At 41.2% G+C, this 16,382-nt stretch overlaps 1 long non-coding RNA gene across 1 annotated transcript; it reads left to right on the top strand.

Annotated features, from left to right (window-relative positions):
* Nucleotides 1-3,070: 3,070 nt before the first annotated feature.
* On the top strand, nt 3,071-6,848 carry LOC133816532 (uncharacterized). The gene is made up of 3 exons (XR_009885308.1): nt 3,071-3,808; nt 3,934-4,001; nt 6,497-6,848. It is a non-coding gene; the product is annotated as an uncharacterized LOC133816532 (long non-coding RNA).
* The last annotated feature ends 9,534 nt before the right edge of the window (nt 6,849-16,382 follow it).

A 16,382-nucleotide genomic window follows, 5' to 3' on the forward strand; every position in this document is an offset into this window, starting at 1 on the left:
CATATCTGCAAATTACATTTTTTACCACGAAGTCCAAGACTTTCTTCGAGGTTATTGTGGTAAGAGGTTCGGTCTCCGCCCACTTAGTGAAGTAATCAACAACAACTATGACATATTTTATTCCCCCTTTTCCTGTTGGTAGGGATCCAATGAGGTCGATTCCCCATACCGCGAATGGCCACGGGGAGCTCATCATGGTGAGCTCGATTGGTGGAGCTCGCGGGATTGAAGTGAATCGCTGACACTTGTCACAACATTTGACGTATTCGAACGATTCCGCTTTTACCGTAGGTCAGAAGTATCCTTGCCTAATTACCTTTTCTAATAGACTATGCCCCCCGAGTGTGGTCTCTAAAAAAATCCTTCATGGATTTCTTCTAAAAAAATTCCAGCTTCGGGTGGAGTTACACACCTTAACAATGGCATAGAATATCATCTTCTATATAGTCTCCCATCCACGATAGTGTACCTTGGTATCTTGTACAGTAGCTTTCATGCCTCGTTCCGGTCTGCTGGGAAGCTCTCGGTTTCAAGATAGTCTATTATGGGAGTCATCCAAGTAGGTTGCAAATCTATCATGTTAACGTCATCCTCGCCAAATGATAACTCTACAAAATAGAGTTATTTTACCATATTTTATGTGCTAATTGTTGCTTAATTCTTGATTTTTTTAATTGATTTATTAAGTTTTAAAGTAATTTTGAATTTATTAGGTTTATTTTAATTTTATACATTTTTGTGTATTTTTATAGTCATTTTGTTGTAAAATGTTGTAGTTTAATTATTTGAATTATTGCTGTTTAATTTGAGGTAAAAAAATATTGTTTTATTGAAATTAAATGTCAAAGCAAATTAAGTTTTAATTAATATTTTCATGAGATTTATGTTGTATATTTTATTAATGAAAATATTAGTTTTAATTTAATTTATGATAATTTTGCAGAAATTTAGTGGCAAATTGATGTTTGAAAATTCAGAAAAATAATGAAAAGTGGTATATTTGAAAAATAAAAAAGGAAGCTACAGCAGCCCAATCACGCCAGCCCAGGCCCAAACCGCAGCCACAATTGCCCAGCCACCCAGGCCCTCTTCCTTGCTGCTGCCTTCCCAACCGTGGGCCTCCTGAAGCCTTCAGCTGCCCAACGAATCCTGCTGCTCCCAGCCTAATGCACCCAACTGAAGCCCATTGCTCCTCCTAGCTGATGCAACCGAATCCAGCCAGCTACTTCAATCTCCCCCAGGCCCACAAACCTCTCCCAACTCCTTGATGCACCCAGCCAGCCAAAGACTTCCCCAACCTGTGCCTCCAACGCACTCTGCTCCAGCCGTACACCAACCTTGCTTCAGTCAGTCCCATGCCAACCTCTTCACCATTCAGCCGCCTGCCACACCAAAAGCCCAGCCACCTTTGTGCATTTTGAGCCCAACAAAAGCACATTTGTCCCCTTGTCCCATTTGTCTAAAAATGTCACATTTTTATTCCACTTTCTACACATTTTACCCAAAAAAATCATAATTACACCCTACAATTTACCCCTATTTGCCATATTATAATTAATTTAATCAATTTAATTAATTTAAATTGATTATTTTAATACATTTTTTTTGCTATAAATAAGGGAGTTTGGTGCATATTTTTTAGGGAGGTTACACTATACAAAGTTTCTACATTTCAAAACCTCTCTATTCGCTTCATCTTCTTCTTCTTTTTGGTTAATTTTCTATGTATTTCTAGAGGAACAATTTGGGGGTTTTCCTCCAAATTTTCCTAAGTTATGTTTGTAATTTTTTTGTTTGTATTTTCTATTCTAGTTATGAGTTTCTAATCTTTTTAAGATTATTAAGGTGATGATGAAACAAATTGTAACTAGATAGTGTTTATGTTGTGTGTTAATTTCCCATTTTGTGCAATAAAGTTTATGGATTTTCTTCTTCAAATATCTTATTTCATCTTAAATATCACGTATTTTGGATTGTTAGGACATATTTACACTTTGTTCTTTATTAGTGCAAAAACATAATATTCTTTGTGTAAGATGTGTCATTAAATTGTACACATCCAATGCTTAGAACAAAAATATTATGTTTTGCCTTATAAATAATGTTCATTGATTTATTTGTTATTTCATTAGATTGATTTACACTATATGCTTTGAAATTATAATTTTTAAAAGTGAAGATAAATCCTATATTTTTATAAAAACTTGTGCTTAAATAGAATATCTAATTTGAATAAGTGATGGTTTGATTAATTTCTACTATTACTAAAACTTGGGAATCAATGTACTTTTAAATACTATTGAACTTATATTTTGTGGATTCTATTATCTTAATAATCTTTCTTTTACCATCTTGATTTCTAATATTAATTTATTTTTATATATTGTCTTTAATATCTTTATTATTATCTTTTATTTTATTTTGTTGTCACAAAATCTCATCAATCTTTGGAGCTAGGTTAGAATTTATTAATTTTGGTTTAAAATAGTTTTCTTTTCGATTTTAGACAACTCATTTGGGTTCGATCCCGTGCTTATACGAACACTAAATTCCATATACAATTCGTGCGCTTGTGAGTATAAATTTTTAAAACATACCCGTTTTGGGTCCATCAAGTTTTTGGCGCCGTTTCCGGGGAGTTGCAAGAAAGGAAACAAAATTTATCTCAAGGTTAGTGAATTCTTCTACTAGTTATATAAATTTTTGCCCGAAAAAAAACTATATATACAAAAATATAAAAAAAAATTATGTATTTATATAAAAACTAAAAAAAAAAAGATAAAAAGAAAATTTGGGACGGTTCTATCACCCATAAAAAAAAAACTTACTCATATATTTATATTTATTATTTGGTTTTAGTTGACGACATTTGTGCCTTCTAATTTTGTTGTAATTTTATTTCGTTTATAACTTTGTTAGTTGACGACACTTGTGCCTCCTAGCTCTTATGTTCTTATTATTGTTATTTTGTGATAGTTAATGATTGTAGTGCACCAAAAAAAAAATTTCTAGTTATTAAATTTTTGTGTTTTATTTTTATTTATGTGTTAAGTGTGGTGAATTATTTTATTTAAATGTTGTTTATTTTATTTTGGTTGTTGTTTGTTTTATTTAATTGTTTGTTATTTTATTTAATTGTTAGAATTGTTTGTAGAATTTTTGTGAAATTATTTGTTAAATGATAATTATTTATTTTTTTTATTTTTTTATTTTTAAAAATGTGATTATGTGAGATTTGGTTGAATGCACTAAGGTCCATGGTAGATAGTGATGTACCCTAGTGATTTAGTGTGTGCTAGTGCATGGTAGCATGGTACACATGTGTAGATTTTCTACACACTCTATACTTCCTTATTTTAGATTTTGTTAGAATTAATTTAAAATATAAATGGAAAGGGAAACCATAGTGGACGTGTGGCTTAGAGTGGGAAAGGAAGAGGATTATTTCAATATATTTTATTATTCCAATAAATTAAAAATAAGGTGATAATGCTATTTTGGGATAGGAATGTGATCACCATTTTATCTCCTATATCAATTGTGATAAAAGAAAATAATAAGAAATTAAAAGAAAATAAAAAGAGAAAGGAAACTTACCTTTTTCTTTTATTGAGTCATTATGAGAGAATTAGGTTAAAGAGGGAATGGAAATATTGGAAGAGCATTATGCTCTTGGGGCTGTCGTGTGTTGAAGAGAGGAAGAGAGAGAGAGAGTGGCGAGCTAGAGAGAGAAAGGGGAAGGGGCTGCCATTTTCTAGAGAGAATGAGGAAAGCAAGAAGAAGAAGGAGAAGAGAAACCAAGTCTAGAGTATGTTTTCTTTGTGATTTTGTTTGTCTATTCTCTTCTCTTGATTGTTATGATATTGACTTTGTTTTTATTGTTGTGTGTGGTTGGATCTTTCTTCTTCTCATGGTGGATTTTGAAAACTCTAGGTTTGAACAAGGGGTGGTAAAATTTGGTATTGGTCACCTTGTGTTCTTGATTCTATCAATCAAGAAAGGTAATGAACCCTTGTCATTTTTGGTTTATGTGTTGATAGTTTATATGAATGGGAGATTTGATCTAGGCATGGTTATGTTTTTGAGTGAAATTTTGGAATGATAATGTTCTTATGTTCATGGTGATGAGTTTGAAAGGGAAGGTTGTTTTTGAGTGTTTCGGCCTATGTGGTTTGGGCATAATTGATTGTTTGATTTTCTTGTGTTTCATACATGTTATAAGCATGCTAGGTTTCATGTGTATATAGATGAGGATTTTGTGTAAATTATTGTTGGGTATCCTAGGTGTTTCGGCCTAGGGGTGATGTTCAAACATGATTGTTTTTCTTGTATGTTTTAAAATTAATTGTGAATCTAGAAACATGATAGGGTGTATATGTGATCATGTATCAATAAATTATGGTATGCATGAAAAATGATAGGAACATGTTAGGTTTAATATAAAGGCATATATGAGGATTTGTGTTATGTTATTCATGCATGTTGTATTATTATTTTGTTGGGTTGCATGCATGAACTCATTAGAAAAAGAATAAGATTTTATAAGGTTGTATATGAATATGTGTTAGTTATATTCTTTGAATTATTTGTATAATAAGAGCATATTAGGATTTGTGAATTATTGTGTTTATGAAACATGAATGATCTTGTATGAATTTTATGAGGCATGAGGTAAAAGATAAAATTCATGGTGATTTATGCTTGCTGATTTTGTGATTAAATGGTGAAAAGATTGATGAAATAAAGATATGTATGCATAAGAATGGCTCTAATGATATGTGGTGTTTGTGAAAATAAAATGGTGTTTTAATTCACAATAAAAATGATGTATTTGCACAAATAATTACCTACAGATTTTTTTTTATATATTTTTGAGAAAATATGAGTTTTTAAAAATAAGGATGGTGATTTTAATGATAAATGTGATTGCTGGAATTTTTGTTTAAAAATGTAAAGTGTGCTTCAATAAAAGGAATTTGATTGGTGTTTTAAAATAAATCAATAACCTAAACAATGGTAAAATTTAAAAGTGATATTTTTAATATAATATGAGTGGTTATTTTACAAGTTATGATTTTCTTTAATTGGATTAAGAAAAATGTTGGATTTTTATTCACTTGTGATTTTTTTTAAATAATGGCTGAAAGTTTAGTTTAAATTTTTTTAAATAGTTATTTAATTTTCGCATATGAATTTGTGTTACATAAAAATTAAGTATTAAAAATAATTCAAGCAAAATATATTTTTCCCACACTTAAAATTAATATTTTTTTTTCACATCAAATTATGAAATTCTATTAACTTAACTTAAATTATTATTTTCTAAGGAGCATGATAATCATAGGTATTTTCTTTTTAAAATAATTTCCAATGCCTTTGCTTTTCTTTGTAATTTAAAAATAATAAATGGGTCTTTTATATATTCTTAATGGCTAAATAAAATTGTTTTTATGAAATAAAAAGAATGTCTTGAGAGATTTAATCAACCTGGTAATTTTAAGAAGATAAACAATGGTAAACAAAACATGCTACAAGTCTATTATTTTAAAACGATAGAAGTAAGACGCATGGAATTATCGTTTTAAACGCCACATTTACACAACAATCCCACGTATGCATGTTACATGCAAATTCACTTTTACGTCCAGAATTATGTCTATTATGCAATCATGTAGTTTTTATAGAAGGATCATGCATAATATAGGTAGAATGAGCATTATTATTTTATGACCTTATGTGTAACCAAGCATATTGTATGTTGTGTGTAACTCTCACCATGTGTGCATGGCCCATGCACACATGAGTTATATGAAAGGGAAAAATAGTAATTATGTGAAGCTGAGGAATGTCGTTTTGATTATGGTATAGGCTCGTTGAGAAGTTGTGGTTTTACTTAGCTTGGACCTGAGGTAAGGAAGTTAGATAGAACTTATGATTGTTATATTATGAATGGTAAGACTGTTGTGTGAATGAAATGTTATGAATTATGAATGTCATAATGTGATGATATGTTGGCGTGTATGAACATTGTATGATATGAATGGATGTTAGTGTGATGAACGCGACACATCAAAATGGGTTGCTAAGGATAAAGAAGACGTAACCTGAGTTACTAAGGATATGAAGACGTAACTCCATGGACGGACACGTCGAGGTTATTCAAGGACCAGAGGCTCTTGTTTACCTCAAAGGGTGGCATGGACAAGTTAGCGGGCCATGTTCACAAGGAATTGTTTATGATTATGTTATGATGTTTGGTAATGTTTATGATTATGTTATGATGTTTGATGATGTTTATGATTTTTGTTATGATGTTATGATGTTTATGATATGATGGTGGCATTGTGTTTATGTTTATGATATTGAGGCCAATTTTATGATGATGCTATGATGTATAAAGATGAATGATAGTGTTTGTAAATTGTTGTATCTTACTTGCTTGTTGTTTGTACTTCCTTACTGGGTTTTTAGCTCACCCCCTTACTTTCCCTTCCAGGTAGAAAATAGGTTTCTCTATAGCACGCGTGGTGATGTGGGGAGTTCTATCATCGTGGTGTGTATGGTGTGGGGGCATCCTATGGACGAGAAACAATAACCCTTTAAACGCCATTTTTAATAATGTTATGTTTAATGGGATTTTTCTTAAAATTATGAGTGGGACAAACTTTTGTTTGTTTTAGAACTTTGCATAAAATTGATATTTTCTTTTTAAACTTTTGGGCCCAACTTGCATGTTTTAAGCGAGACCCCACTGAAACCTTTATAATAAGTGGCTTTTTATTATAAACCATTGAAAATATGAATATTTTATTAAGTACTAGTTAAGGGCGTTTTACAATGGCATTTGTGCCTCCTAACTTTTTATTTCATTATATTGTTATTAGTTGATGGCACTTGTGCCTCCTAAATTTTGTTTAATATCTTAACTTTGTTTTTGTTCTCTTAATTTTCTTTTCTGGTTCTTTATACCTTAATTGTCATTTAAAAAAATAGTTTGTCATTTAGTTTTTACCATATGGATCATTTTAATTATAGTTGGAATTCTTAGTACAACTATTATGAGCAATTAAATTTAAATTATGGAGAAAATAATGATATGTATATGATACATGAATCTTTTGATATCCATTTTACCCCCACCTATGATCCAAATTTTTCATGAAGTCATATCCAATCTCCAATGAATCAAGAGCATGAATTCAACATGCTTAATCCAAGTCGTGCCCAATCCGACCTATCATATCCCATTTAACAAGAAACGAGCCCATCTTTAGAGGTGTTGACGCAGTTCTTCGCCAACAGGTAATTAAGAAAAGAAGAGAAAGGGATTAGTGCTAATGCTGAACCGAAACAAATATATGATCTTAGAAATGAAAAGGTGACTCAAGACACGTTTTTTAAGTGGTTCAAAGGTTAAATTCCTTCTACTCCACTAGTCAGTATTATTACTATATACTGGATATTTGATTACAGGGTATTTCTTACAAGAGAGAATCCAACCCCCATTAACTCCCAAGGTCTCCATATTTATAGGAGGAGGCACCTGGGAGTTGGTAAGAAGGTCATCCCGTGACCTTCTTACCTATCGTATCAACTCTGTGACATTCATGATTAATTCCTAAACCTGACACATAAGTGTGGTCAAATCAATAGGTAAAAGGATAATGGGCCGCACGGCCCAACCCAGTCGTGGGTGTCTGAATACGCACGTTCACGCTGCGTGTCCGAGAAGTAAGGGATATATCAGACACGTGATGTCTGATATATGCACGTTTACCTTGCGTGGTTGACTTTATAAAGGGTCATAGCCTCCAACTCCAGCTCGTACAACGAGCTGGATACCTAACTCGACCTTCGGCCTTCAGAGCCCGGACTCAGTCCTTAAGCAACCAGAGGTGAACCCTTGAATTACCTTGAGCTAAGGAGATATGATCTTATGGTGGCAGCTCCGGTTTTGGGGATGTCTACGAGGTAATCATGATTAGGCGCAGCCCAGCTCGCTAATCAGCCCGTGGGAAAATCAGGGCGTACATCTGCCCCCCAAGCCCCTGGTCATGGTATACCACGTCGTATAAGGCCACAGTAGGGGCTTTTAGGCTTCCCCATGAACTCTTCACATTCCACATTTTACGCAGGCGCCTGATACGTGGAACATCGTGGTTGGTGACGGTACGTCTTCCGAGAACCGCATTTAATGGCCTAGCCTATGCCCAGCCATCGCTTTGTATTTCGAGTGGAGGGCCTTGGATCCCACATCCGGCCCATCCAACAGCCCTCTTTACGTGACCCTTCACGTATATAACAGGGGTGGCCACCCTATGCACGGGCCACCCTTTCATTTGAAAATTTTCAGAAACTTTCTTCTTCTTCTCTCTTCATCTCAGAAGAAAAACCCTCTTCTTGCCGACTGCCATTCTCAGCGCTCAAGAAGCTCAGGCGTAAGGATTCCTTCGAAGCTTTGGAAACAAGCACTCCGACGAAGTTCCCACCTAGGCGACACCTTCATCCACCTTCCAGCCAAACACTCTGTAAGTCTCCTGACTATGCATGCTTTGAAAATATTTTTCACTGTAGCTTAGGTAAATATTTACTGTAGCCCCATGCAAGGGTTTACTAGTTTTTGTGGGTATGAAGGGTGAGAGCCTTTTAGGTTAGGGTATTTTTGCTGTAGGAAATCGTTTAGGAGTATGGTTTACAAGATGCATTTTCTGGGGAAAATTTCTGGGTAGGGGTTTTGGTATTTTAGTTCAGAGATATCCAGGATTTTGGTGCAAAACCGAGTAGCTTAGGGGACACGCTTCACAGGCGGTTTTGCCCTCCTTGCCTACTGAAATTTTCCCTCCAAGGCAAACTCTATCCTGACCCTCCTGACACATGAATTCTGAGTAATCTGGGATCTGTTGGGAGCACAGGCGCGTGTTCATAGAACCGCGTGGTCTCACTCTCCACGGGTTGGGCTTACCTCAGCTCGTGCAAATAACACTTCTTTTGACTCTTCCTTATCAGGTCGCCTTTTTCTAAAATTTCTTCTTTTTGTTCGCCAGGCGACCAGATGGCACCGAAGAAGAATGCTTCACAGAGGACCGCTGGCAGCTCGGCCTCCCAACAAGACAAAGGAAAGGCGGTGATGGCGGAATCCTCGATCCCCAACTTCGGGCCCGCGGTGGAGCAGGAGGTCGAGGTGGCCCCTAACGCTTTCTTTGAGGCGGAGAGGATCGTCTCAAAGATTACCGGCCAGGCGAAGGTCAACAAAATTTTCCTCTCCCACAACATCGGGCTGGGGAGAGCATCAGTGGCTGCCCGACCTCCCCTAGAGGGCGAGCGGAGCTGTGCGCCGCTCGACGAGTCGTTCGCGGCCTGGAGCGACGAGCATTTTAAGGCGGGGGCCTTCCTCCCATTGGATCAGTATTTCGCTGACTTCCTCAATTACGTGAGGTTGGCCCCATTTCAGCTCCCCCCCAACTCCTGCCGTTTGTTGGAGGGGTTGAGATACTTGTTTCAAAAACAGGAGTGGGAGGTCCTCACTCCTGCGAACATTCTCTATTTCTTCTGCCTCAAAGCCAGCCCGGACCAGCGGGGGCGAGGTGATGGGTTTTATTACTTAACCTGATTCCCAAACATGGTTGCGGTCATCGAGCTGCCCAGCCACCCCAACGACTTCAAGGATCAATTTTTTATGTCGACGGGGTTCCGGAACTGCGAGCTCCACTACTTCAATCGTCCTCGTAAGTGCTTTTCAATCTTAGCTCATAAGTTAAGTATCATACAACTATTCCTGTATCCCTTTCTAATTTAGATTTATCCTGCAGCTATCTTTGTGAGGATAGAGAAATCTGTGACCCTCGGGGCTCAATACGAAACACTAGCAGGTTTGGCCCTCAGCGAAAAGGACTACCGCGTGCTCGTGATAGACGAGACGACGGTGGCCTGCAAGCTGATCTTCCCAAATCAGACTTTAAACCTAAGGAGGCCTCGGGCACTCCCCCCAGCTCGCGACACCAGGCCCATCAACGTGGAGGAGGTTGGGGGAGATGAAGATGAGGAGGACGAGGAGGACGAGGCGCCCCTCGTGAGGAACAGGAAGCGGGCGTTGGAGGTCGCCCAGACAGCGGACGCGGAGCAGATCCGATCTGGAGCAGCCGCGGGTCCTTCTGGCCAAGGTAACCCTTACTTGTTTAGGACTTTAGATAGGGCCACCGCAAACCCCTGGCTAGCCAGGTTCAATCCTAGGCAGCTCGTCCATCATCACCAAAGTGATCCGGACCTAAACACACCCCTGCTCCACTGTGTCGACTGGCTTGTGCTGGACTACCAAGATAGTCGGCCTAGGGGTACCATAGTAGTAGATAACACCCTAACCTTTAGGTCGATCCTATTCGAGGAGTATGGGACCAACCTTCGGTCATGGCCATCGCTCCAGAGGGGTGCCGTAGCTCCGGGGCTTAGGCAATATGTAGAGGAATCTAGCCCTGAATCAGCCTCGGACCCAGAACTTGCGCCAACTCGGGAAGTAATCGACTTAGATTCTTATTCTAGCTCGGGGGGTAGGATTCCCTTTAGTATGCATATACTTGAATTTATCTTTTTTCCCCTTTTTTTTTTGTTTCTGTGTGATTGCCAACTCTTGCACTAACCATGCCTTTGTTTTGACAGAAGAGATATCTCAGCCCGAAGAGAGCCTGCGAGGTGCGTTCGACGGGGGGAACCCCTCAGCTGGGGCCGCTGGGCCAAGAATGAAGAGGCTCCGAATGTCTAGGCACGCTGCTGGGACCCCCACCAAGTCTCCTGCAAAGGAGAAAGAGCAGCCCCAGCTGCCCAGGTCGTGGGAACGGTTCCTTCTGCTGCAGGGGGGAGCGACATGCCCCTGCCTCCTCCACGAGCTCCAGCCCTCGTCCAGGACGCAGCGGTGGAGCCCGGGTCTTCGGTGATTGTACCTACCGATGTGCGCATCCCAGTCGACCCCCAGGACCTGGAGAAGATTCCCGATGCCTTCCGGGGAACGGTGTATGAGACGGCGAACTACGCCGTCAACCACATCTACAAGTTCACCGAGAAGGAGCTCAGGGCCATCGAGACAATGAGCCCGGTGGGCGTGATGGAGTCTTCAATGGGCATGACCCTAACGGTAAGCTGACTTTACCCTTTTATGGATTTTTGTTATCATGCTTTGCCCTGTTTCTTTTCTCCCTTCTCTTTTTAAGGCAATTGTCCCTTATCTCTCGCAGGGCGTCGTTGCCCTTCACCGGAGCATCGCCAAGGCCAAGGCTCAGCTCGAGGAGATGAAGAGCGAGCACCAGACTTCTCTGCAGGCGGCTAAGGATGCCCTGGCGGCCTCGCAGGCCGAGTTGGAGAAAACCCGCCCAAAGGTCCAAGAGGTCGAGGCCGCCCTCGCCACCGCGCGGACAGACCTAGATGCCACGAAGGCTGAGGCCAAGGCCACCCTGGAGGCCGAGCGGACAACTTCGGAAAAGGCCTTGGAATACCTGTTCTATCATTGCTGGGCCTACAATCCAGACGCTGACTTCTCCTTCCTGTCCGCGAGCCTCTGGGAGCGCTTGCTGGTGAAGTTCCAAGCTCGCCTCGATATAGAGGCGCCCTCCGAGGCCGGGGAAGGCTCTGGCGCAGCTGAGCAAGGCGAGACGGCGACCTCCAAGGGGCCACCTAGAGGAGCTTAGGGCTTTCTTCTCTTGTGCCCTTTCCTTCAATATTTTTTAATATTTTTTGTGTAACCTTTGCATGAGGTGCTTCCACCTCGAGACAATTTGACTCAATTTTATTTTTAATTGATTCTCTTTCTTGTCCTTACGCATTTTGGTTACAATTTTTTAAAAACTTAGTTCGCGTTAATCTTTATCCGTATCTCGAGCTCTTTAGGCAGAACAACGATCAATAGATTTAAATCAACTTCTAAGTTTTATGACCTGGTTATATCCTAGAACTTAATTTTGAAAACTTAGTTCGTGTTAATTTTTATCCATATCTCGAGCTCTTTAGGAAGAACTACGATCTATAGATTTAAATCAACTTCTAAGTTTTATGACCCGGTTATATCCAGGAACTTAATTTGAAAACTTAGTTCGTGTTAATTTTTATCCATATCTCGAGCTCTTTAGGAAGAATTACGATCAATAGATTTAAATCAACTTCTAAGTTTTTTGACCCGGTTATATCCAGGAACTTAATTTGAAAACTTAGTTCGTGTTAATTTTTATCCATATCTCGAGCTCTTTAGGAAGAACTACGATCAATAGATTTAAATCAACTTCTAAGTTTTTTGACCCGGTTATATCCAGGAACTTAATTTGAAAACTTAGTTCGTGTTAATTTTTATCCATATCTCTAGCTCTTTAGGAAGAACTACGATCAATAGATTTAAATCAACTTCTAAGTTTTATGAGCCGGTCATATCCAGGAACTTAATTTGAAAGCTTAGTTCGTGTTAATTTTTATCCATATCTCGAGCTCTTTAGGAAGAACTACGATCAATAGATTTAAATCAACTTCTAAGTTTTTTGACCTGGTTATATCCAGGATAGGACTTAGTTAGCATTAATCCTTATCAATATCTCGCGTTTTTTAAGAAAAACAGCGGTCAATCGATATGAATCAACTTCTAAGTCATTAAGGAGACCTGGTTATATCCAGGTACCATATGCCCCCCAAGTAACTGGGAAAGGGTCTTTCGTGGTTACTTTAGATTACACTTGAGAACATGTACAAATATAAACAAAAAGTTGATTCTCATTGCTTAATACATAAAAGATGGCCTTCCAGGCCTTACAAGTGAATCATTGATAATATTTCTTTAAATGGATGGCGTTCAAAGTCCGCGGGACTGCCCCTCCATCAAGCCGAGCTAACTTATAAGTTCCCTCCTTAATGACCTCGATGACTTGATATGGTCCTTCCCAGCTCGGTCCCAAGACTCCATCTTTGGGGTCCTTACCGGCTAAGAAGATTCTTCTTAGGACCAGGTCGCCAACGCTGAAGGCGCGCTTTTTGACTTTGGAGTTGAAATAGTGAGTGATCTTTTGCTGATAGTGGGCGAGCTGGAGTTGCGAATCTTCTCGCCTTTCATCAACTAGGTCAAGGGAATTGCACAGTAGCTCGTGGTTGCAGTCCTGGTCGTAAGACTGGACCCTATGCGAAAGCACCTTAATTTCCACGGGGAGGACTGCCTCACTTCCAAAGGTCAAGGAATATGGAGTATGACCCGTAGGAGTCCGATGCGAGGTCCGGTATGCCCATAGGACCTGGGGGAGCTGTTCTGGCCAGACCCCCTTCGCTTCATCTAATCTCTTCTTGAGGCTCGCCTTTAGAGTTTTGTTGACAGCTTTGACCTGGCCATTCGCCTGAGGATAGGCCACGGAGGAGAAACTTTTCACAATTCCATACCTTTCACAAAACTCGGTGAACAGGTCGCTGTCGAATTGAGTGCCATTATCGGAAATGATCTTCTTGGGCAGGCCGAATCGATAAATAATGCTTTTAACCACGAAGTCAAGCACTTTTTTGGACGTTATCGTCGCCAAAGGTTCTGCCTCAGCCCACTTCGTAAAGTAGTCGATGGCTACCACAACGTAATGGACCCCGCCCTTTCCAGTAGGGAGGGCACCCACCAAGTTGATCCCCCAAACTGCGAACGCCCATGGGGACGAGATCATCTTCAGCTCGACTGGAGGAGCTCGGGCAACTGCGGCGAATCGCTGGCACTTGTCGCATTTCTTCATGTATGAAATCGAGTCTTTGGACAGAGTTGGCCAGTAATATCCTTGCCTCAAGACCTTTAAGGCCAAGCTTTGCCCCCCAGCGTGGTCTCCACAAAATCCCTCGTGCACCTCCTGTAGGATGGCCTTTGCTTCGCCTGGAAGAACACATTGGAGGAGAGGTAGGGAGTGCCCACATCGGTACAACACCCCATCGACTATCGTATACCTAGGAGCTTGATACAGGACTCTCCGTGCGTCATTATGTCCTTCAGGCAGCTTGCCCTCGACGAGATACTCAAGGATGGGGGTCATCCAGGTCGGCCTGGCATCGATCATCTCGTCCTTCGTCCTGACTTCTTCTATACTTGGTTTTTGTAAGAATTCTATTGGTACTAACCCTAAGGTCTCCGTCTCCCCAGAGGTGGCGAGCTTGGAAAGAGCATCTGCGTTAGCGTTCTGCTCCCGAGGTATCTGTTCGATCGAGCCTCGCTCAAATGCGGACAACTCCACTTTTACCTTTGCTAGATAGGCAGCCATTTTGGATCCCCGAGCTTGATATTCGCCCAGAACCTGGTTTACCACGAGCTGGGAGTCACTGAAGCACTGGACGGAGTTCGCCTTCAGCTCCTGGGCTATCCTCAGCCCGGCCAGCATAGCTTCGTATTCGGCCTCGTTGTTGGAGGCCTTGAATCCGAATCTCAGCGCCGAGTGGAATCTATGTCCATCGGGGGATATCAAAATGATTCCAGCTCCGAAGACGTTCTCGTTGGATGAACCATCCACGAAGATCCTCCACGACGCCTGGGACGAGGTGACCTGGGGTGAGTCTTCTGCGGGATCTTCCCGGAACCCCGTGCATTCTGCTACGAAATCGGCCAGGGCCTGACTTTTTATAGCAGTTCGCGGAGTGTACAAAATCTCGAACTGACTGAGTTCGATTGCCCACTTTAACAAACTTCCTGATACTTCAGGCTTTTGCAAAACCTGCCTTAAAGGCTGATCGGTCATGACGTGTATCGAGTGGGACTGGAAGTACGGCCTGAGCTTTCGCGAGGCTGTGATGAGGCAAAACGCCAATTTCTCCATCAACGGGTACCGAGATTCAACTCCCAAAAGTCTCTTGCTGATGTAGTAGACTGGTCTCTGAACTCGGTCTTCTTCCCGTACCAATACTACACTAGCTGCATCCTCCGTGACAGCTAGGTAGAGAAAACGAGGCTCTCCTGCCTTTGGTTTGGATAACACGAGTGGCTTGGCCAGATGTGCCTTCAGGTCGAGGAAAGCAGTTTCGCACTCTTCTGTCCACTCGAACTTCTTGTTTCCTCAGAGCAGGTTGTAGAACGGCAAACACTTATCGGTGGACTTGGAAATAAACCGATTCAGGGCTGCCACTCTCCCTGTCATGCCTTGGACATCCTTGCGCGACCTGGGCGAGGGAAGCTCGAGCAACGATCTGATCTTGTCGGGGTTCGCCTCGATTCCTCGGGTATTGACTATGAAACCCAGGAACTTCCCTGATACAACTCCAAAAGTGCACTTCTGTGGATTAAGCCTCATGCCATACTCCCGTAGTATCTTAAAACATTCTTCCAGGTCGGAAACATGGTCATCAGTAGTCTTTGACTTGACTAGCATGTCATCAACGTACACTTCCATGTTTTTTCCGATCTGGTCTGCGAACATTCTATTTACTAATCTTTGGTAGGTAGCTTCGGCGTTCTTCAGCCCGAACGGCATGACCTTGTAACAATAGACGTTAGTCGGGGTCATGAAGCTGGTGTATTCCTGGTCCGCCGGGTTCATGGCGATCTGATTGTAGCCTAAGTATGCGTCCATAAAGGACATGAGCTCGTGCCCTGCCGTGGTATCCACCAACTGATCAATCCTTGGAAATGGAAAGCAATCCTTGGGGCAGGATTTATTCAGGTCGGAGGAGTCGATGCAGGTCCGCCATTTCCCGTTAGGCTTGGGGACTAGCACGGGGTTGGCGACCCAGATTGGAAACTTGGCTTCACGGATAAAGCCGCACTTCTTGAGCCGGGCTACTTCTTCTTCTAGGGCTTCAGCCCGGGTTGTTCCTAATCGTCTTTGCTTCTGGGACTTGGCGGGAACGCTTTTATCCAGATGAAGTGTGTGCATGATGACACTCGGGCTAATTCCCACCATATCCTCGTGTGACCATGCAAAAACGTCGAGGTTATCCCGCAGAAACCTAGTCAGCTCCGCCTTCCTCTTGCTACAAAGGTTTTTTCCGAGCTTGACCTTCCGCAAAGGGTTCTGCGGATCGATGTTCACCTCCTCGAGCTCCTCAATAGCTTGGAGCTCGGATCTGTCCTCGCCTATCCGAGGGTCAATATCCTCACTTAAGACGACATTTTCCCCTTCGGCGCTTTGAGGTTTTTCAATCTCAGGATCAGCTAAGGGTTCCTGGATTCCTCTTCGCCATCTTGAATGGCCATTGCCTGCTGCCCGGGTTTAGATTTTCCCTTTATGGAAATGCTGTAGCATTCCCTGGCAGCGAGCTGATCGCCATGGACAGTGCATATTCCCATGGAGGTAGGGAATTTCATCGCGAGGTGGCAAATAGAAGTGACGGCCTCAAAAGCTATGAGCGTAGGTCGTCCCAGAATGGCGTTGTAGGCAGCGGAGCAGTCAATGACCACAAACTCGAGG

The sequence above is a fragment of the Humulus lupulus genome, chromosome 2, assembly GCF_963169125.1.
Source record: "Humulus lupulus chromosome 2, drHumLupu1.1, whole genome shotgun sequence".
NCBI classification, from domain to species: Eukaryota; Viridiplantae; Streptophyta; class Magnoliopsida; order Rosales; family Cannabaceae; genus Humulus; species Humulus lupulus.